Raw genomic sequence first — 14,194 nt, 5'->3', positions numbered from 1 at the left:
GTGTATGAACTCCTTTGCACTCAATGTGGGGCATGCTGATTATGCTAGTGGGGATGTCGAATAGTTAGACAATATCATACACAAGCATCATGGAGCTCCTCTCCTTGGTTCTCTTCATGTGAATTGACGATTCAACCTCAAAAACATGCCCCGTTCCAGCTTGAGTGTGTGTATCATGTGCGTGCATGATTTTATTACAAGTTGTGTCGTTTATACTAACAACTTTTTGAAGCACCCCTTGTCCAAGCTGGTTATGACGGGGGAGCTAAACTTCTCAATGGTGAGTGTTGCAACCATGCTTCGTTAAAATTTGATAATCAGTATAGATCTTGCTCTTTATTATATTAATCGCACTAGCAGGAATGGTAGAAAAAGATAACCTCACTATTGGAGAGGGGTCTTTTGTGTGTCGCAACATAAACTTACATTGGGTGTGCAACATGAATCACCCCACATACATTGCACTATACACATTATATAGTAGGTCAAGCAAGCATGTGCATTGTTTTCTGGTTAACACGGTGATTTATTGGGAACGTGTTGGCATCGTAATATTTAAGGCAGGCCTCGTGATTTTATCACTTGTTAAAATGTTAAATTTAGTCCAGGCTGGCACAAAACCTGCACAGTCGATTGGCTGGTGTATTCGTCTTTTGTGCATCTCAACCCCACCCAAGTTTGGACAGGGGAGCTTGGCTGCCCAACGATGTCCACGGCGCTTCTTCCGAAACCAATAATTTTGTGCATGCTGGCTTCCAGCGCAGCCTACCCATGCTTGGGCACCCAGTGTGTAAACACCCTAAGATCCGAGTTTGTTCGAGTCATTGAACTTCAAACATATGTATCCCTATTATTATTTTAATAAACACACACGATTTTACATGGTAAGGACTCATAGCACCATATAAATAATGGACTGCTCACATGTTACTTTAGTCTTGAAACTAAAAAGAATTTCAATCATCATGATGTCCACATCAACCTCTTTAGCATAAATTTTTCTTGCCACCTTTGGCCAAGTATGCTATTAGTTTTCATACGACTTTAAAAACAGATTTTCAAACAGGTATGGTTCAGTTTAACATATGAGTATGGTTCCAACTGTGAAGTGCACTACTACAATCACAGCGGCATGTCGGATTGACATTTATGTATTAAGTATGAATTTAGTCTATATTATTTTACTTCATTTGTGCAGGGGGTTGGTGCCCGAGTCTGTATACCAGCACACATAAAACATAGATTGAATCGAGCCCGTACACATGGCAAGGCGTACGCACCTTCTCCTAGAGCATCTTCTTACTTACTCTAGAGATCCACAAAATGAAAAATTCATGAAGGCTTGCTGATGAACATTCTATCAGTAGTAAAGAGTAGTGGTCAACCCTCAGCTGAAAGTCAAAACAAAGATGAAAGTGACCAAAGCTTCAAGTAACGAGAAAATATACAGAGCTCATTCAAGTGGATCCGATAAACGATCCCCCCCCCTTGTTCCTTCGCGTGTTGCCTGCCCATCCCTTTCCCTGTTTCGCTCTGTCCTCTCCCTGCCTCGCAATACCCTTCCCCTACAAGCTTATCTGGTCATAGCCAACATGTTGGATGTCGCGAGGACATGGCAACTGCTAATCTTAGTTGTTGGTTTCTTTCCAATTATTTTTGTTTAATTTTTAAGACCTTCTTTTTAAAGTTGCAAATGGTCGGACATTGTATGGCCAATGTGAATGGTAGTTTCACCCGCCGCAGACGAGAAGTTGGTCGGCACTGGAACTCGTAAAGTAAAAGGATGTCTAGGCTCAATTAAAGATCATGTAGGTACCCCCGTCGCACTTAGCAAGTTGGTGGATTCTAGGAAGTGAACTCAATAAAGGTACAATGTCAAGGTGGGGTTACCAAAGGAGAGTACCTAACAGCTGGGCTACATTGCATTTTTGGATGTGGTCCCAGTGGGGATTGATGGTCAGATAACCAGTGGGAGTCCAACGGGAGCATCCCCTAAAATTTAGGGAACTGTTATTTTGGGCATGAAATCTATTCGCGTTGTTAGCTTCAAAATGACAAGTGAATCATTTTAGTACTCTGCTGCAAAGTTAACTGATGAGAGATTTTAAGGCAGGAAGGCCAATGCGGGGAAATTGCATGCATGAGTGCCAAGTGGCACTTTTTGGCCAATTTACCAAGTTTGGGAGAATAGAACTCGTAATTGACTTTTTGGACTAGTTTTGGAGGCTGATAACTTTGATTTTCAGTTATTTCTTTCCATTTTTTAGCTTCAAATGACTTTACTTAGGACCAAGGAGCTCCTTTTCAGCATTGGAAGGCATCATATGCGTATTTACAGGGCTGTTTTGCTGCGTTTTCAGCGATACTGTAACATTTAATGGTCTAGTAACTTGTGTGTAGCGGAAAATAGCATGAACATAGTGAGCATTTCATTAGAATAGCTTCCTAATGAGAATAACAAGAGTGCCTGGGTGGAGAGAGCAACAAAAAGCATAACACCTAGTTAGATAGCATGAACAATACTTCAAAAGAGAGAGAAATTAAGCAATTGACAACAATTGAGGACCGAATTTGCATGGAGCCAGTCCCCTCTCCAAAAGGCTTTGTATTATGGTTTCGCCCATCAAGAGAGACATTTTACAATACAATTCTTTGTGTTCCTTCAATACTAGCTAGTGCAATGAAGATGGAAACTTCATGCACTAAGCAAAACGCTTATCAAACACAACATCAATTCCCTCACGGTCTCAGACCCAAGACCTCACACACCTTCAAAGATGGTGAGAGCTAGCGGGGTATGAGAGTAGATTGAGAGGAAGAAGGAGTATTCTTACGAGAAAGATGTACATCTCCTCACATAATCACTCATACTAGCATAGCTTAGCTTAGTAATTAGCATGGTAGAGGAGATGAGCATGCATTGAAGCTTGGATCTTGGTTGGATTTGCATCACAAAGCCAAGAGTTGTTGGTGTAGGCATCCCTTCTCAGAAGCTTGGAGTAGGTGGTAAGCTTTCCATTAATGCTTGAGAAGGAGAGAGAGTCTTCTTTACTTCACACATGAGATTGTGTGAGTGTGTGTGTGATAATGCCTTGCAAAAATCAGCCCCCTCTCTCTCTTGGTCGGCCCCCCTTGCTAAATGCTCATGCTACAACCCTATTGGACCTCCCCAGGCCTAGCCAATGGAAATTAAGCAGCATAAGTGATAGCCTTCTGACATGTGTCCCCCTTCCCCCTTTTGTGAGAGCTTTAGGTAATTAATAAATGCAACTAAACTCTCATTGGACCCCTTTGCCTCCTGGTCAATAGGAATCAGGCAAGCCATTGGGTTGATGGATGCTCATTGGTTCCCTTGGGAGACTGCCCAATAGTCTTCTAGAGAGCTTAATTCTTATTGGTTCTTTTATCAAGTGTTTTTAAATTAACTAAACTAGATTTACTCTAGCCTAATTCTCATTGGTCCACCTCCATGGCCATCCAATAGGATTTGAGTACACCTTGTGGGCATCTGGCATAGGGAGCGGACATGTGTCCCTCTTTTCCCTTGTGAGTGTGTGTGGGTGTTTCTCTCTCATCCCCTACTTCTTGGGCTCGCCCCCTCCTATGTAGGGCTTGACAAAGACTTTTTGGGACACACACAAAGCATCCAATTCCCCTAATGTTTGACCTTTGGACACAACCTTTGAATTTTGGAACCTTAGCATTTTGGAAGTCTTAATGGGCTGAACTTTAGGGTCTTTTGAGCCCTTTGTTGTACATAGCTCTTTTGCAAATGTCCCCCCCTTTGGATCCCTATTTTCTCTCCTTTGGATCCCTATTGTGGCCGGTCTGCTAGCTTAACCAATATTCTAGCTTTTTCTCCCTTGGCACTTCCCCATATTAAATGATCAGTTTAACATGAGAAAATCATTTAGGAGAATTAGATATTGATTATTATGACATTACCTCTCTCTTGAAATCATAGTCGTCCTCGACTATGGGGTAGAGAAGATAAAGCATATTCATTAGTCCTTTTTGTATAGCGGGTAGAGGATACCTATGTTACCCTACGACATCATTCAAGAATGGATGGCTAGTACATTTGGTGCTTGAGAGCTTAAGCTGCCGCAAGCATGTCTGCACATTAGTCCTATCAGTCTTCCATAGTAGAGTGACAAGCTCTACTTGGTGTTTTGGAGACGTCATCTCCGCAAACTTGATCTAAGCATGCATACTACTTCATTTTTGTGCACAATAAAGAAAAAGAGAGTCTTATAAGACAAAAACTTTGTTCATTTTAAACATTTGTACATTTGCTTACTCTAGGGAAGCATTGTAAGCATTGACAAGGTTTAGTTTAGGTTATCCTTTAATTGTATGCCTCGCATCCATCTAGCATCTTCAAAAGGATAATTTTTAAACTTAATAAGATATCGTCGGATAGTCTTACCGCCTCTTAGTACCTTGTCTTCATGTCGGAGAATGGACTCGCGCTGTAGCACCTCTTCTTGGTCCTTGGTCTCCGGTGGGTCTTCAATAATTAGTTCTTGAGGTGGCTCTCCTTTGTAAGGCTTTAATAGGCTCACATGGAAAGAATTGTGTATGAGCCAATGACTGAGCAACTTAAGTTGATAGGCCATCTCATTGATTGGCCTTAGAATCAGGAAGGGACCATAGCACCTTTTTGCTAACTTAGAATAGTACTTTTGGTGTCCCGTAGGATTCTTGCCTGTGGCGTGCCTTAATCGAGCCTTGGGAAATTTGAGTAAGACCCAATCATTTTCTTTAAAGGCTTGGGCTCTTCTGTGCTTGTCAGCAGTAGCCTTTTGCCTTTGTTGTGAGATAGAGATAGCATCCTTAATCTTTTGGAAAGATTCTTGTAGGTCTCGGCTATACTAATCTGCAGCGAAGATCTTCCCGTGTACCTTAAGTAGCAAGGGACTTTTTGATCTTCCCTCAATTACCTCAAAAGGTGCTTTTCCCATGGAAGTATGTACAGTGTTATTGTAGGCATACTCCACTAAGGGTAAGTACTTCTCTCATTGGGATCTTTGATCTACTTCCGTTACATAGGCTTTTAGTAGATCGAGGATTGTTAGGTTAGCTATTTTGCTTTGGCCATCCGTTTGCGGGTGATAGGCCGAAGAGAAGTTTAGCCTTGTTCCTAAATTCTCAAAGAGACCCTTCTAGAAATTACTGGTCATTCTAAGATCTCTATCCAACACTATGGACATTGGGAAGCCATGGTACTTGAAGATTTGTGAAATGAAGAGGGTTGCCATTTGATGGGCTTCGATAGTCTTTTTGACAGGTATAAAATGAGCTTGTTTACTGAACCTGTCTACTATCGTCCATATTCCCGTATTCCCATGGATAGACTTAGGCAATTCAAAGATAAATTCCATGGATATGCTCTCCCATGGTGAATTAGGGATTGGCAAAGGTTGAAGCAATCCAAGTTGCTTCCCTCTATCAAACTTCGTATTTTGGCATACCACACATTTAGAAACATACTCTTGTATGTTTGCTTTCATGGTAGGCCAATAGAAATATGTTTCAATCCCCTTTAGGGTAGGCTAAATCCCTCTATGCCCTGCATAAGGAAGAGCAAGAGATTCATACATTACTTTCTCACGTAGTGAGCTAGTAACGCATAGTCTATTGTCGTAGAGAAGATAACCGTCTTATAAAGTAAATGGTTCCTCTCTCTTCCCTAGTGCAAGGGCTGAAATCACATCTCTAAAATCGGGATCAATAGCATACTCATCTATCATAGAAGATAGATCATTGTGAGTTGCTATGGAAACCGCATTCACTCTCGGCCGTCTTGAGAGTGCATTGGCTATTATGCTTATCAACAATGTGAGCAATATGAAAATGAAATTGTGAAAGGAAATTTGCCCACCTCATTTGTTTGTCGAAGAGCTTGGTCTGCGTCATGAAGTACTTGAGACTTTGGTGATCTGTTCGCAGAATGAAAGGAGTCCCCAATAAATAGTGCTTCCACGAGTCTAAGGCATGTAGAATTGCAAGGAGTTCCTTTTCATATATGCCTATGTCAAGATAATGGTAAGACCAGGCATGGCCAAGGGCCAGGGCGGACATGCAGTCGAGGGGGTTCCTATACTTAGAAGGCCAAGGGCCTATATAGGGCATGACTAGGTGGTGATGAGTATGTCAAGTTCCCTTGCCCTTTCACTGGTATCAGAGCATTTGATACATGTTTTTCTCGTAAGTCAGCCTGAGCCAAGGTGCTCTAACTCTCAGCTAACACGTGGCTAAGCTGCTACTCAAATTAGTCTTCATTGGTTCGTCCATTGAACACTAATTTGCATAATGACTATGAGCCACACTGGCTAAGAACCATTGTCAAGCCAAAGGCAAGACCTAACTATTGGCATTCTCTGGGTGCTTGTTCTCCAGATCGAACAGATCCACCCCAGGAAGTACACATCGACGTCACTGGACAAGCAAGAGTCTTGTCATTACGGATGTCTAGGGTGTCATGTTTGCACTACATGTTTTCAGTGCGACACTCAAGTTGAGTTTTTGATCATCTTCAACTCACAGCAGCTCATCTCTACAAGGAAGTATCGATGCAGCAATCAATTGAGACGGCATGGCTGTCCATAAGAGCTAGGCTTTACACGCATGTGTATTCTCATGCTCTTGTTCTCTCCCTTTCTATAGCACTACGAGTGTCTATGGACACATTGTTGGGGTAAGACCCCAGGGTGCTTAATTCAACTTTTCAAGTTGCTTCTCATCATTCTATACACGGTTACCTAGGTTGGTTATCGTTACTTGCTAGTTGAGCAGTTTCTACAAAGGGTCTTACCAAGGGGTTTGACTACGTAGATTCTACCCAACCGGTTTGGATTGCGAAGGCAACACCCAAGGTTTCTAGTGCAATGTTGCTTGTTTTTTTTCACGGGTGGGAGATGTACTCCTGTGCATTTGAATACGGGTAAGTGAACTTTCAGTTCAATCCCCAGGGCCATGCCAAGGGCATGTCAAAACAAGTATTTTGGGCTGTAGTGTCCAAAGTACATTACGTTGTTATGAATCCACTTGTAGGATTCAATTTGAAACATGTTGTCACATGGGATACAACATGGTGTAGGAACTCAAGGAGTTCGGTTTAGCCAGTGTGGAGCAATGAATGAGGGTCCCTCTCACTCTTGTCGCGGAGTGTTTAGAGTTACCTCCACACACAAGTACACCTTGTACTTGCAGGATGTTATTTTTTTAAACATCCTTACATGAGACATATTCCACATTTGGAGAATATGAGTCTCTGGACTGACATTGGCGCCCATTATTTCAAATATGTGTCACGACAAAGTCCCTAGGTGCTGGTCAAATCTGTTTTCTATACCATTTTCAGCACGACATATCATGAGCAATTTCGGTGGCAAAAAATTGTCGGATACCTAGAATGACTTGTTCAGGTACAAGTACTTCTAAACAACATTCTAGATGGTTGTTTATACATATAGCAAGGCTCTAAGTTGTTAATGAAAAAGTTTCATTGTCTGCACCTAGAAGTGATCCATGTTTCACCTTCTATTGTGATTCAGACGTTTAAGCAAGGCTTTGAAAAGATTGCAACTGAAATTATTTAGTTTCTTTTCAGAACTATTTACATTCCTTTTTAATGTGTGCTAGGCGCATCACATTTGCCATAAGTATTGGCAACGATCACCATGGATATATAGGTTCGGATATGTTTTTTGCTAAATGCATGCACACTAGGTGTTATGGGTCCTAGTGTTTAGCAAAGGCTGATTTGGAACGGCATGCATATTCATCAAGTTTTTGCTTATGAAGTATTTTGCACTCTGTGTGCAGTACCTCTATGAGATTACTTTTTGGTCTACTAATCACCAATAGAGGTCATGGCTCGTCACTCGGGTGTTGTGGATTTTTCAAGTTAACCACGATGGTTATTCCGGACATTGTTGATTCCTCAACAATGTTGCACGATATTGTGATTCCCATTTACTTGTCATCTGGGAAGACTGTCTGTAAACCGTGAGGGAAAACACACCTTAGTACTGTCAGTTATCCAAGGGGATAAGCAGATTACAAAGTGTAATCTTGTGCTGAAGGATATGCAAAGTGCGTATGTTAGCACCGAGCGATCCAATAGTAAGCATTTATTGCTCTACTTGGAGTTTACTTACTCTCAGTTAATGCATGTTTGCGACTAAGTTTAGTCTCTTCATGTTTCAATCAGGCTCTCAACCTTGAACACTAGTTATGGTGGGGTTGTTTATTCATGAACAAGTCAAGGACTTAAACTTGGTTAATGAGTTATGTCAACAAGTTACTTTCATGGAAAGTGACAAGAGGTACTCTTTTTGGTACATCTTAGTTGTGATAAACTCGTTTACCATGTTCACGAGCATTCTAAATGTAGTCTACACACTATGTTTGGATAGGAACCGGTACCATCACATGGTTGCAAATGGACAACAATGTAGAAAATCAAGATGTTACTCTTGGTTTCATTGAACCTCCTACTGAACCAGGTTCCACTCGATCCATGAGGGATGTCACGGTAGAAAACATTCGTGTTCTTATGAATATACCATCACTTGTGTTTTCACGGATGAAAACGCTTCTCCAAGGGGGGAGTAATGTCAGGACAATGTTAAGACCAGGCATGGCCAAGGGCCAGGACGGACATGCAGTCAAGGGGGTTCCTATATTTAGAAGGCCAAGGGCCTAATAGGGCATGGCTGGGTAGTGATGAGTATGTCCAGTTCCCTTGCCCTTTCAACCTAGAGCTTGCTCAACAGGGTGGAGCCTTCGACTTTCATAGCCTATGGTGTGCCTTTCTTGAAGCAAAACAGCTCCAAGGCAATCACCAAGCATCACATTGGACCTCAAATGGCTTTGAGAGATCCGGTAGTGTAAGCACAAGTTGAGAGATAAGCTTTTCTTTAAGCTTTTTGAAAGCCTTGTTCTCCTTGGCATACCATGTGTACCTAACGTTTTTCTTTGTTAGGTCATGTAATGGTCCTGCTATTAGTGAGAACTTTTCTATGAAGCGTCTATAGTATGAACACATACCTATAAAGCTTCTTAATTCATGAAGATTCTTTGGTTTAGGCCATCTTTTTATTACCTCTAACTTTGATGGATCCATTTAGATGCCATCTTGAGAGATAATGTGACCTAAATACTAAATCTCTTGTAAGAAAAATTCACTTTTCTTTTGATTAGCATAAAGTTTATTCTCTCTTAGAACTTGAAATTTACCTGGAGGTGTCGCTCGTGTTCGTTTAATGAATTAGAGTAGATGATGATATCATCAAAGAACACTCTAGTAAAGGTTCGGTGAGGCTTGAATAGCTTCTCCATCAAGCGGTTGAATGTGGCTGGTGCATCGGTCAAGCCAAAAGGCATGACAATGTATTCGTAAAGACCAAACGTACTGCAAAATGCGGTCTTTACAATGTCTTGATCAACTATCCTTATTTGATGATAGCCACTTTTTAGGTCAATCCTACTGAAGTAGTTGGACCCTTGTAGCTTATCAAATAGGTCTTCTACCCGTGGAACGGGAAACCTATTTTTGATAGTGATCCTATTTAGTGCTCTATAGTCGACACACGTACGATATGTACCGTCTTTCTTTTGCACTAGTAGCACAGGAGAACAAAATGGAGATGAGCTAGGCCTAACCATGCCCTTCTCAACTAACTCATGCACTTGTCGCATAATCTCCTCTTGTTGAGCTTGGGAAACTCTATAAGGAGGTTTGTTAGGCGACGAACTTCCTAGAAGAAGTTCAATTGCATGGTCATCATTACCTCATTTAGGAGGTAGCTCACAAGGGATGTAGTCAATAAAGACATCCTGAAACCCCTTGAGAATATTGGATAACTCTAATTCCTTTTGATTATGTATATTTTCATTTTGAGAATCTTTAACAAAAATCATGTACACGGAAATAGAGCTCTTTATTGACTTGTTGAAAGCTTGTGTATGTACAATGGGTATTCCTTAGCATCTATATACATATCTTTTTCCTTGAACTTAAAGGAGATTCTCCTTTCAGGGAATTTAACATTGGCAGCCATGTGATCAAACCATGGTGCCCCTATCCTCATGCTTGAGAGGAGAGATAAAGAAGTCCTCTTTGTCCACGTAGCTTTGGACATGGAGCCTCAATTTCTCGATTAAGGGAGTGATTGAAGCTTCTTGCCCCTTGAAAGCACCGTCTGCGGCGGGTAGGACATCTCCCATCTCGTAGGCTTGTATGCCTAGCTTGGTGGCCAACTCTATAGATATAAAATTGTGAGTAGAACCAGGGTCAAAGAGAATAAAATCATCATGTTCTCTTACCTTTCCCCAAGCATGGCATAGAGGAGAACCTTTGTGGTGAATTTCCTCCTCTTGGATTTCAACCAAGGTAGCTCTAAGAGGTTCATGGCGGGTGTTCTTTTTGGGACAAGTGCGGTACGCATGCCCTTGCTCACTGCACTTGAAGCAGCGGTTATCCTTGCGATAACGTTCAAGCTCTTCAAGAGAGAGTTTATTTTTGCCTTTATAAACTCCCTTCTCTTTAGCTTTGTTGGAGTTGCCCTTAGGAGACTTTTGGACATTGTCCTTCCCCTTAGGCTCATTGGAACCCTTGTTTTTCGTGGGCTTAGAATTTCTGTTGGCCCTCGTTTGGAAATTGATTCGAGAGGCCACCATAGTATGGTGTATAGCCACCATAGTATGGTGTATAACCGCCGGTATGGTGCATGGCCTTTGGGAGTTGACATACTCCGCCATTTCTTCAGTTAAGCCCGCACAAAATTGTTGCTTTTGCTCTCCAAAATCCAACTTTTTGAAGACAGTGGCTTTGAGTTGTAGGTCCCAAGACTTGTACATATCTGTGAATAGATTCGTAAGGAGAGAGCTTTAAGCTTTGCCATTCGGTGAGTACTTTGTCTTTGGTATCGGTGGCCAAAAACTGCTTCATAATGGAAACTCTTAAAGCTTTCCATGTTCATGGAGATTCCCGTTGGCCCGTAGGCTAGACCACCATTGCCTGGCAGACTTTTGAAAGTGCATAGCTACATGGCGTAGCTTAGAGGACTCCGTGAAGCCCTCATCTCCAAAGGCCGCATCGAATTGTTGGATAAAGGCCAAGACTTTGTCCGTAGCACCAAAAGTGCCATCGTAGGTAAGGAAAGAGATGCTCTTACCTCCCTCTTTGAACTTCTTGAGCTTGGATGACCTCTTCCCATGGCATAGGATTTCCTATGGCCTCTTCTTTTTGATGGTTCAAAGGTTGCACCATCACTTTCTTCAGAAGATGAAGAATTTGAGGAAGATGGAGAAGAGGGTGACCTCTTTCTCACCTTTTTCTTTCCTTGATCTTCGTTGTCTTCACCATCACTTTCATAAGAGGAAGAGGATGAAGAAGATGGAGAAGAGGGTGTCCTCTTTCTCGCCTTTTTCTTCTCTTGCCTTTTGTCATCCCTCTTTGAAGTATGGTGTGAAGAAGTCTTCTCCTTTTTGGAGGCGATGGAGAGTGTTTAGCCCGCGGTCTTCGTGGAGCCATCTCCACTGAGGTGGCGGGAGACTCACTTATTTCTCATTCCTTCGGTGGAGGCTCTTGAGTTCTCTTTTGAGAAGGAGATGCGTCATCAAGGAGCAAATTTATGAGCTTTTCATAGGGATCCTCTTCTTCTCCCCGAATCGGAGAGAGACCTCTTTTGGAAGTCTCGCAAGGAGGCTTCCTAGGTGCTCTCTTGTCATGGTGGGGAGCTTGGAGAATCCCATGAGCACGAAGCTGCCATTGCACTTCACTTTGGAGGGATGGATTGCCCATGGCTTGTTGAAGCATAGACACAAGATAGTTAACAAGCATCGGGGCATCATTAGTAGCTTGGTCATTAGCAAAATCAAAGTTATCAACATTAATTTCACTCTCTTTACTATTGTCAGCCATTCTAACAACTTTAGGTGTAAACTTTTTAGGTGTACTTTGACACTTCAAGCCCTAGTTGCTACTCCTCTTTACCCCTTTAGAAAAAGCACTCAAGCTACTGTACCCGTGACTCGAATACCATTAATTGCAAGGAATATAAGAGAGGCTCGTTCAACACCAAAACAGCATCGGCTCCTGTCAAGCTTCTAATAGCTCAATAGTGGTTAAGCCATGGGCAAGCACTGTAGGACTCCACTATTAAGACCATAGCTCTCGACGGTGATGCCCTATTAACTGCACAAAGGCAGGCGCATTGCAAGGCTGAAAAATCCCTATTCTACTTACTCACATGCAATTAATAGTACCAACCATTTATAGCTAGCTTGAGGACCTCCCTTCTTGAGCAAGAAAAGAGAAACCTTGTGCTCGAGTACCAATGTAACATTTTATGGTCTAGTAACTTGTGTGTAGCGGAAAATAGCATGAACATAGTGAGCATTTCATTAGAATAGCTTCCTAATGAGAATAACACGAGTGCTTGGGTGGAGAGAGCAACAAAAAGCATAACACCTAGTTAGATAGCATGAACAATACTTCAAAAGAGAGAGAAATTAAGCAATTGACAACAGTTGAGGGCCGGATTTGCATGGAGCCGGTCCCCTCTCCAAAAGGCTTTGTATTATGGTTTCTCCCATCAAGAGAGACATTTTACAATACAATTCTTTGTGTTCCTTCAATACTAGCTAGTGCAATGAAGATGGAAACTTCATGCACTAAGCAAAACACTTATCAAACACAACATCAATTCCCTCATCGTCTCAGACCCAAGACCTCACACACCTTCGAAGATGGTGAGAGCTAGCGGGGTATGAGAGTAGATTGAGAGGAAGAAGGAGTATTCTTACGAGAAAGATGTACATCTCCTCACATAATCACTCATATTAGCATAGCTTAGCTTAGTAATTAGCATGGTAGAGGAGATGAGCATGCATTGAAGCTTGGATCTTGGTTGGATTTGCATCACAAAGCCAAGAGTTGTTGGTGTAGGCATCCCTTCTCAGAAGCTTGGAGTAGGTGGTAAGCTTTCCATTAATGCTTGAGAAGGAGAGAGAGTCTTCTTTACTTCACACATGAGATTGTGTGAGTGTGTGTGTGATAATGCCTTGCAAAAATCAGCCCCCTCTCTCTCTTGGTCGGCCCCCCTTGCTAAATGCTCATGCTACAACCCTATTGGACCTCCCCAGGCCTAGCCAATGGAAATTAAGCAGCATAAGTGATAGCCTTCTGACATGTGTCCCCCTTCCCCCTTTTGTGAGAGCTTTAGGTAATTAATAAATGCAACTAAACTCTCATTGGACCCCTTTGCCTCCTGGTCAATAGGAATCAGGCAAGCCATTGGGTTGCTGGATGCTCATTGGTTCCCTTGGGAGACTGCCCAATAGTCTTCTAGAGAGCTTAATTCTTATTGGTTCTTTTATCAAGTGTTTTTAAATTAACTAAACTAGATTTACTCTAGCCTAATTCTCATTGGTCCACCTCCATGGCCATCTAATAGGATTTGAGTACACCTTGTGGGCATCTGGCCTAGGGAGTTGACATGTGTCCCTCTTTCTCCTTGTGTACAAATGAAGCTTGTGAGTGTGTGTGGGTGTTTCTCTCTCATCCCCTACTTCTTGGGCTCGCCCCCTCCTATGTAGGGCTTGACAAAGACTTTTGGGACCCACACAAAGCATCCAATTCCCCTAATGTTTGACCTTTGGACACAACCTTTGAATTTTGGAACCTTAGCATTTTGGAAGTCTTAATGGGCTGAACCTTAGGGTCTTTTGAGCCCATTGTTGCACATAGCTCTTTTGCAGATGGCCCCCCCTTTGGATCCCTATTTTTGCTCCTTTGGATCCCTATTGTGGCTAGTTTGCTAGCTTAACCAATATTCTAGCTTTTTCTCCCCTGGCACTTCCCCATATTAAATGATCAGTTTAACATGAGAAAATCATTTAGGAGAATTAGACATTGATTATTATGACATTTGATACGCAGGTTTTGGCAGCCATGGAAATCGCAGGTAAAGCGCAGAAGAGGGGACACTTGATTTATGCTCGGGGGATGCTTCATTGATAACCTGTCATCACAGTTTAAGAGCTATGGAATGCTTGCTTTCCTCTCTATGTACAATGTGGTGCTAGGAGTGATGACATGCACACTACACACTGCTCTCTCTCTCTCTCCCCTCGGTGCAGTTATGTGATGCCCCACAAGAGGGCTCTTCATTTGACTGAT

This window comes from Adiantum capillus-veneris, chromosome 16 (assembly GCF_014529385.1).
Source record: "Adiantum capillus-veneris isolate H3 chromosome 16, ASM1452938v2, whole genome shotgun sequence".
Taxonomy (NCBI): Eukaryota; Viridiplantae; Streptophyta; class Polypodiopsida; order Polypodiales; family Pteridaceae; genus Adiantum; species Adiantum capillus-veneris.
Note: the sequence above shows the minus strand (reverse complement) of the source record.